General features: G+C 47.9%; 1 long non-coding RNA gene across 2 annotated transcripts; it reads right to left on the bottom strand.

Annotated features, from left to right (window-relative positions):
• Positions 1–130: 130 nt before the first annotated feature.
• Positions 131–5,218, bottom strand: LOC135973627 (uncharacterized). Of its 2 annotated transcripts, XR_010590548.1 has the most exons (3): positions 4,807–5,218; positions 3,919–4,100; positions 131–1,167 (listed from the first exon to the last, which is right to left on the bottom strand). It is a non-coding gene; the product is annotated as an uncharacterized LOC135973627 (long non-coding RNA). The 2 variants fall into 2 exon arrangements; XR_010590547.1 differs by lacking the exon at positions 4,807–5,218 and having other exon boundaries at positions 3,919–4,283.
• Between the last annotated feature and the right edge of the window lie 1,079 nt (positions 5,219–6,297).

The raw sequence follows: 6,297 nt of genomic DNA, 5'->3' as shown, positions 1-6,297 counted from the left end.
TGGGGTGGCACAGCCTTCCCTACCCGGCCTTCCATACAGTTTCGCAACCCTGTTGCCCGCCCTAAAGGGCTCGAGGGGACAACAATGGTCCGTCGCCCGGTGTGCTTGGCACCAATAAAGACACCGAGGGGAGAAAGCAAGCCAAGTTTATTTCAGAGCTGTGAAATGGCACTAGGAGACCAGCATGTCTCAAATCCAGTGCAACAAATACAAACAAATTTTACCTTTTATACTCCAAACTGTTTGCATACATCTCTTTGTCTGGCTGTTCCCCCTTACCCCTACCCTTCCAGACAACTGTTACAATAAACTCTACATGAGCTTGTGAGAAAACTTTCCCAGTCTTTGCGACCTTGTGTTAGACATCTGCAAACTAACTACCCCTCCTTTCCCTCCTCCTTATCTCTATTATTTCTGCTAGCGTGAGTGAAACTGCAGCCATGTGCTAGAAACGCTGACCAATACATTTCTGCTTCAGCCTGCTTCAGAGCATGTAAGCAGTTAGCGTAGAAGTAGGTGAGAGTTCCCAAGATGGAGTCACTGTGGTTCACAGACCCAGAGCAAAAGAGCTTCATCGGCACTTTTGGCCTTCCACTCTCCCGAGTTACCTGGTAGCTATGCCTAGTGGACCCCAACAATCCCTCCTTTGAGAATACTCAACAAACCTTTGTCAGAGTTTTCTCATACTCTAAAGACAGAATGCGATTAAGCTCCATGCAATCAGGAATTGTTGACACTAAACAAGTCAAAAAATAACAAGACCAAATATATAGGCCAGGTCGGCCTTCTGTGAGAAAATAAAACCAATGCTCAGGGTTCTCGCGGGGAGTATGCTGTGACTGTTCGGAAAGATCACAACGCATTCCCAGTGACCCTTACTGTCTTTTGAATAACAGCTTAAGTCCCAAATCGTCGTTAGCAGTCTTCTCCGCAGGCTGGACAGTCCACTGTTTAGGAGTGGGCACTGCTTTCAGTCGAGAGTGATGAATCCAGTTCTTGTGTCCTTCGACCTTTGCTGCTGTATGGGTGACAAGCAGGACGGTGTGGGGTCCCTTCCACTTCTCTTGGAGAGGCTCGTCCTTCCAGGTCCGCACGAGAACGGAGTCACCAGGCTGCAGGGAGTGGACCGGAGTATCCAGCAGAAGAGGCTGTGAATCTTTGGTGTACCTGTGAAGAGAAGAAAGAACAGCAGACAGAGAGCACATGTACTGAGACAAGAAACCACACCCCACTTCCCACTCTCCTGCCAGAACTGGGGTACCATTCATAGGCCATGCTCTTCCAAACATAATCTCGAAGGGACTAAGCCCTATCCTACCCTTAGGGAGAGCACGAATGCAAAGTAACACAAGGGGCAAAGCATCAGGCCACTTAAGAGAGGCCTCCTGACAGACCTTTGAGAGGTGTCGCTTGAGTGTCTGATTTGTGCGTTCCACTACTCCACTGGCTTGTGGTCGCCAGGGTGTGTGGAGTTTCCAGGGGATTTGCAGAGCACTTGATATCTTTTGAACAATTTGAGATGTGAAGTGTGTTCCATTGTCAGATTCCATCCACTGAGGAAGGCCGAAGCGAGGAATGATTTCCTTGACAAACTTAAGAGCCACTGTTTTGGCAGTGTTGTTGCGACATGGGAAGGCTTCAGGCCATCTGCTGAATCGATCCACTAAGACGAGAAGGTACCTGTACCCTTGGGTCCTGGGAAACTCAGTAAAGTCTATTTGCCACACCAATCCTGGGCCTGGGGTAGGTTCCAGGGTGGCTGGTGGCACTGCTACTCCTGGTTGAGGGTTATTCTTTTGGCAGATTAAACATTCAGCCTGTACCTGTGATGCTAGGGGTTTAAGTCCAGAGGTTAGAAAATATTTATTCATGAGCTGGGTAAGAGCCTCTCTGCCTGCGTGTGTGGTTTGATGCAGTTTCTGCAACACTGGTCGAATCAAGCCCTTGGGCAGGAGGATTTTTCCCTCTGTGGAATAAAGCCATCCCTCCTTTTCCTGGAGACCGAGACTGTCAGCCAGGTTTCTGTCCTCTTGGGAGTACTGAGGGGCTGCAAGCTCACCCACTGATGGGATGAGGGCATGCATTTGGGCATTCTCCTCTGTTGGTGATTTCAGGGTAGCAGCTCGCTTAGCTTCCCTGTCTGCTCTGGCATTGCCCTTGGTTACATCTTGATCTTCCCTTTGATGGGCTTTGCAATGCACCACTGCTACTGCTGAGGGGAGTTGTACCGCTTCTAACAGCCGGAGAATTTGAGACCCATGCTTGACCGGAGAACCTTGGGCTGTTAGCATTCTCCTTTGCTTCCACAGACCAGCGTGAGCATGCAATACCCCAAAAGCATACTTTGAGTCAGTAAAGATATTAACCCGTTTGTCTTTTGCCAGCTCGAGTGCACGAGTCAGGGCCACTAGTTCAGCAAGCTGGGCAGATGTCCCAGCAGGTAAACTCTCAGCTTCCATGGTATCATGAAGAGACACAATAGCATAACCTGCCCTCCTTTGCCCATCCACAACAGTACTACTGCCATCCGTATACCATTCCAAGTCAGCATTTGGGAGTGGCTGATCTTTTAAATCTGGGTGGCTAGAGTAGTGGGGCATCTATGATTTCCAGACAGTTATGTTCCTGCTTTTCTGTCTCTGGTAGTAGTGTAGCTGGATTAAGGGAGGGACAGATCTGCAGGGTGACTTCAGGATTCTCTAACAGCTTCACCTGGTACCGAGCAACCCGAGCCTGTGTGAGCCAAAGACCACCCTTAGTGTCCAGCAAGGCTCGGACCATATGGGGAACATACACTTGCACAGTTCCTCCCAGTGTCAGTTTTTCAGCTTCCCCAAGCACTAGAGCAGTAGCTGCGACCGCCCTCAAACAGGCTGGCCATCCCTTTGAAACTTGATCCAGTTGTTTAGAAAAGTATGCCACAGGATGTTTCCAGGCACCTAATAGCTGGGTAAGCATTCCCAAAGCTACCCCTTTTCGTTCATGCACATACAGTTGGAACGGCTTAGATATATCGGGCAAACCCAGGGCTGCAGCTTCCATTAGCTTCCTTTTCAAGATTTTAAATGCCCTGTCCGCTTCTGGGGACCAGTGAAAGGGTTCATGTTCTGCTCCCTTAACACATTCATACAGAGGTTTAGCCCACAGTCCAAACTCTGGAATCCATATTCTGCAAAAACCTGCCATGCCCAGGAATGCCCTAAGCCGTTTACGGTTGCTGGGGATGTGAACTTGGCAAATAGCCTCCTTCCTTTCGTTTGAGAGCTGTCTCTCTCCCTGCCTGATGTGAAATCCCAGATATTGAACCTCTGAAAGAGCAATTTGGGCTTTGCTTTGAGATACCCTGTATCCTCGCAGTCCAATAAAGTTTAGGAGACTCACAGTAGCTCTGAGACAAGGGATTAGACCCACAGCAGCAATTAACAAGTCATCTACATATTGCAGCAGGAGGGCTCTGTCTGAATTATCCCACTCCTCCAAATCTCTGGCCAAAGCCTGTCCAAACAGAGTGGGGGAATTTTTAAATCCTTGAGCCAATACTGTCCAACAAAGCTGCCTTTTAACCATTCTGTTGTCCTCATTGTGCCTTGCAGTATTTTGCAGATCTCACAGTTGCTTGGGCACATTCAGGCCCCCCTTTCTCTTGATTGTCAGCCAAGTCTTAGCTGTGAACACTGTCCTTGGATAAAGCCAGCATGACTGAGCTGCTAGCTATATTTTCCATTCAGTTAACTCATTCTGTGCTCTTTCCTCTTCTCCCTTTCTCGGCTTCTTCTAACTTCCAAAGGAACTTTCCACTCTTCACTCATACACCTTTTCTCCAACCATTAACACATACACATTACCATTATACACCCTTCCAGTAACATAACTTCTATACAGAGCTTTGAAGCAACAAACCAGGACGAGCACACTCACTTCTGAGGATTCCACTCTGTACAACCTCTGGTGTCCAATAGCTTTCCCTTTTAAACCTTAAATGCCTTCCCCGTCTTCCTTCTTAGCCTTAGCTGTAACCTGATTCCGCTCCACTTCAGACAACAGGATTCTCATAAGTATATTGCAGTCATCCCAGTCAGGCTTATGGCTAGCTAGACAACCTTCAAAGATAGAAATGAACTTGCTTGGATTCGTTGAGAATTCTCCTGCCTCTGCCTTGAAAAGCAGCCAGACGTACAGGGTTAAAAGCAACATGAGAATATACAGACACTATCTGTGCTGGCCGTTCCTGTGTTCCTGGACGGGCTACCACACTCTCCGTAATCAACAGATACAATCCCACTGGGGAGGTACTCTCTGGAGCCTGTGGGGGTAGAGGAGCCGAAGGGGACACCGATTCTGGCATTACAACAGTGGGAGGGTTCTGGGGTTTAGCAGCCAATACTACCGAGCCTGTCGGAGTCAAATGGCACTTGAGCAAAATATCAGTCCTATTTCTTAACACCATAAACGTATACGCATAGAGATGTTCATTCCATTTACCTGTTCTCTGACCGAACAAAAGCAATTGAAGGATCGTGTTGTAATTAAGTGATCCTTCCGGTGGCCACCTTTCTTGGCACTCTAGCTGGTACTGAGGCCAATCAACTGTACAGAACCTTTTCAATTTACTTTTCATCAACTGATCAGATCCAAACACTTTCCAGTTCACCAGAATGCATTCTAAGGGTGTACACTGTACCCTGCCGGCTGTACTCTGTCCCTGCCCCATACTGAGGGAGACTATGGGCGTCCCCAGGTCAAAACAGGTAGACACTGGGCGTCCCCAGGTCACAATAGATAAAGTCCCCACTGGACTGGTCCTACCTTATCCAAGGGTCCGGTTCTGCACCATCGCCCTATCCACGGGACCGGTTCCCCACCGTCGCCCGCAGCTGCTTCTCCACTGTCTGTGTGCGTTGCACCATTGTGCCCTCCGGGGTCGAGAAAATCACGTCTCCGCTGAGGCCCCCGATGAAGTCACTGGTGAGCTCTGGGCGTCGGGCGTCGTCGTAATCCGTCGGCCACCAGGAGGGATCCGGGCAAGGCTAAATTTCAGCCTCGGGCCCACCCAGGGACGCCAAAACTGTTGCCCGCCCTAAAGGGCTCGAGGGGACAACAATGGTCCGTCGCCCGGTGTGCTTGGCACCAATAAAGACACCGAGGGGAGAAAGCAAGCCAAGTTTATTTCAGAGCTCTGAAATGGCACTAGGAGACCAGCATGTCTCAAATCCAGTGCAACAAATACAAACAAATTTTACCTTTTATACTCCAAACTGTTTGCATACATCTCTTTGTCTGGCTGTTCCCCCTTACCCCTCCCTTCCAGACAACTGTTACAAGAAACTCTACATAAGCTTGTGAGAAAACTTTCCCAGTCTTTGCGACCTTGTGTTAGACATCTGCAAACTAACTACCCCTCCTTTCCCTCCTCCTTATCTCTATTATTTCTGCTAGTGTGAGTGAAACTGCAGCCATCCGCTAGAAACGCTGACCAATACATTTCTGCTTCAGCCTGCTTCAGAGCATGTAAGCAGTTAGCATAGAAGTAGGTGAGAGTTCCCAAGATGGAGTCACTGTGGTTCACAGACCCAGAGCAAAAGAGCTTCATCGGCACTTTTGGCCTTCCACTCTCCCGAGTTACCTGGTAGCTATGCCTAGTGGACCCCAACAACCCCAATGTGGCCCTTGGGCCAAAAAGTTTGCCCACTGATCTAGATACTTGAGTAACACATAGGGGAAACTGAGGCACACACAGTATTCGGACAAAACATTAAGCACATTCCCACTTTACCACACCTATATAGCCACTCAAAGAGTGAGCTTTTTTATATCAATTATACACCACAAAGGGCTTGTGAAGGATCCACTGACCAAGGACTTATTCACAAAGTATTAAGCAATTAATTATGAATAACAAATAAATCCAAGAAAATCACAGTCAGTTCTTAGACAACTCACAAACAGAAGAGTGTTGATAAATTGTATAGTCAATTGCTTGACCACATTTTGCTTCGTTATTTCATTATGAAATACACTCAAGAGACCAAATAACCAATGTCAGTCATCTTAATTAATATAGGACAGGAAAAAGGTTCTATACGATACTAGTCTCAGAAGAGCAACCCCATGGAGCAGTGATACATTCACCTTCTGCAGGTGTGCCCCACAAAGTTAAGCCTCTGAAGCCATCCTTTTATACCCTACTTGTTTACCAGAAGAAGGTACCGTATATACCATTGAAACAGTGCGTGTGCGTGAAAATTAGGGCTTGCCAACGTGGGGAAGAAGCTCAGAATAGCTAATGTGGAATAGCTA

The sequence above is a fragment of the Chrysemys picta genome, chromosome 9 (genome assembly GCF_011386835.1).
Source record: "Chrysemys picta bellii isolate R12L10 chromosome 9, ASM1138683v2, whole genome shotgun sequence".
In the NCBI taxonomy this organism is placed as follows: Eukaryota; Metazoa; Chordata; order Testudines; family Emydidae; genus Chrysemys; species Chrysemys picta.
The sequence above is the reverse complement of the archived record's forward strand: the minus strand, read 5'-3'. Positions and strand labels throughout refer to the sequence as shown.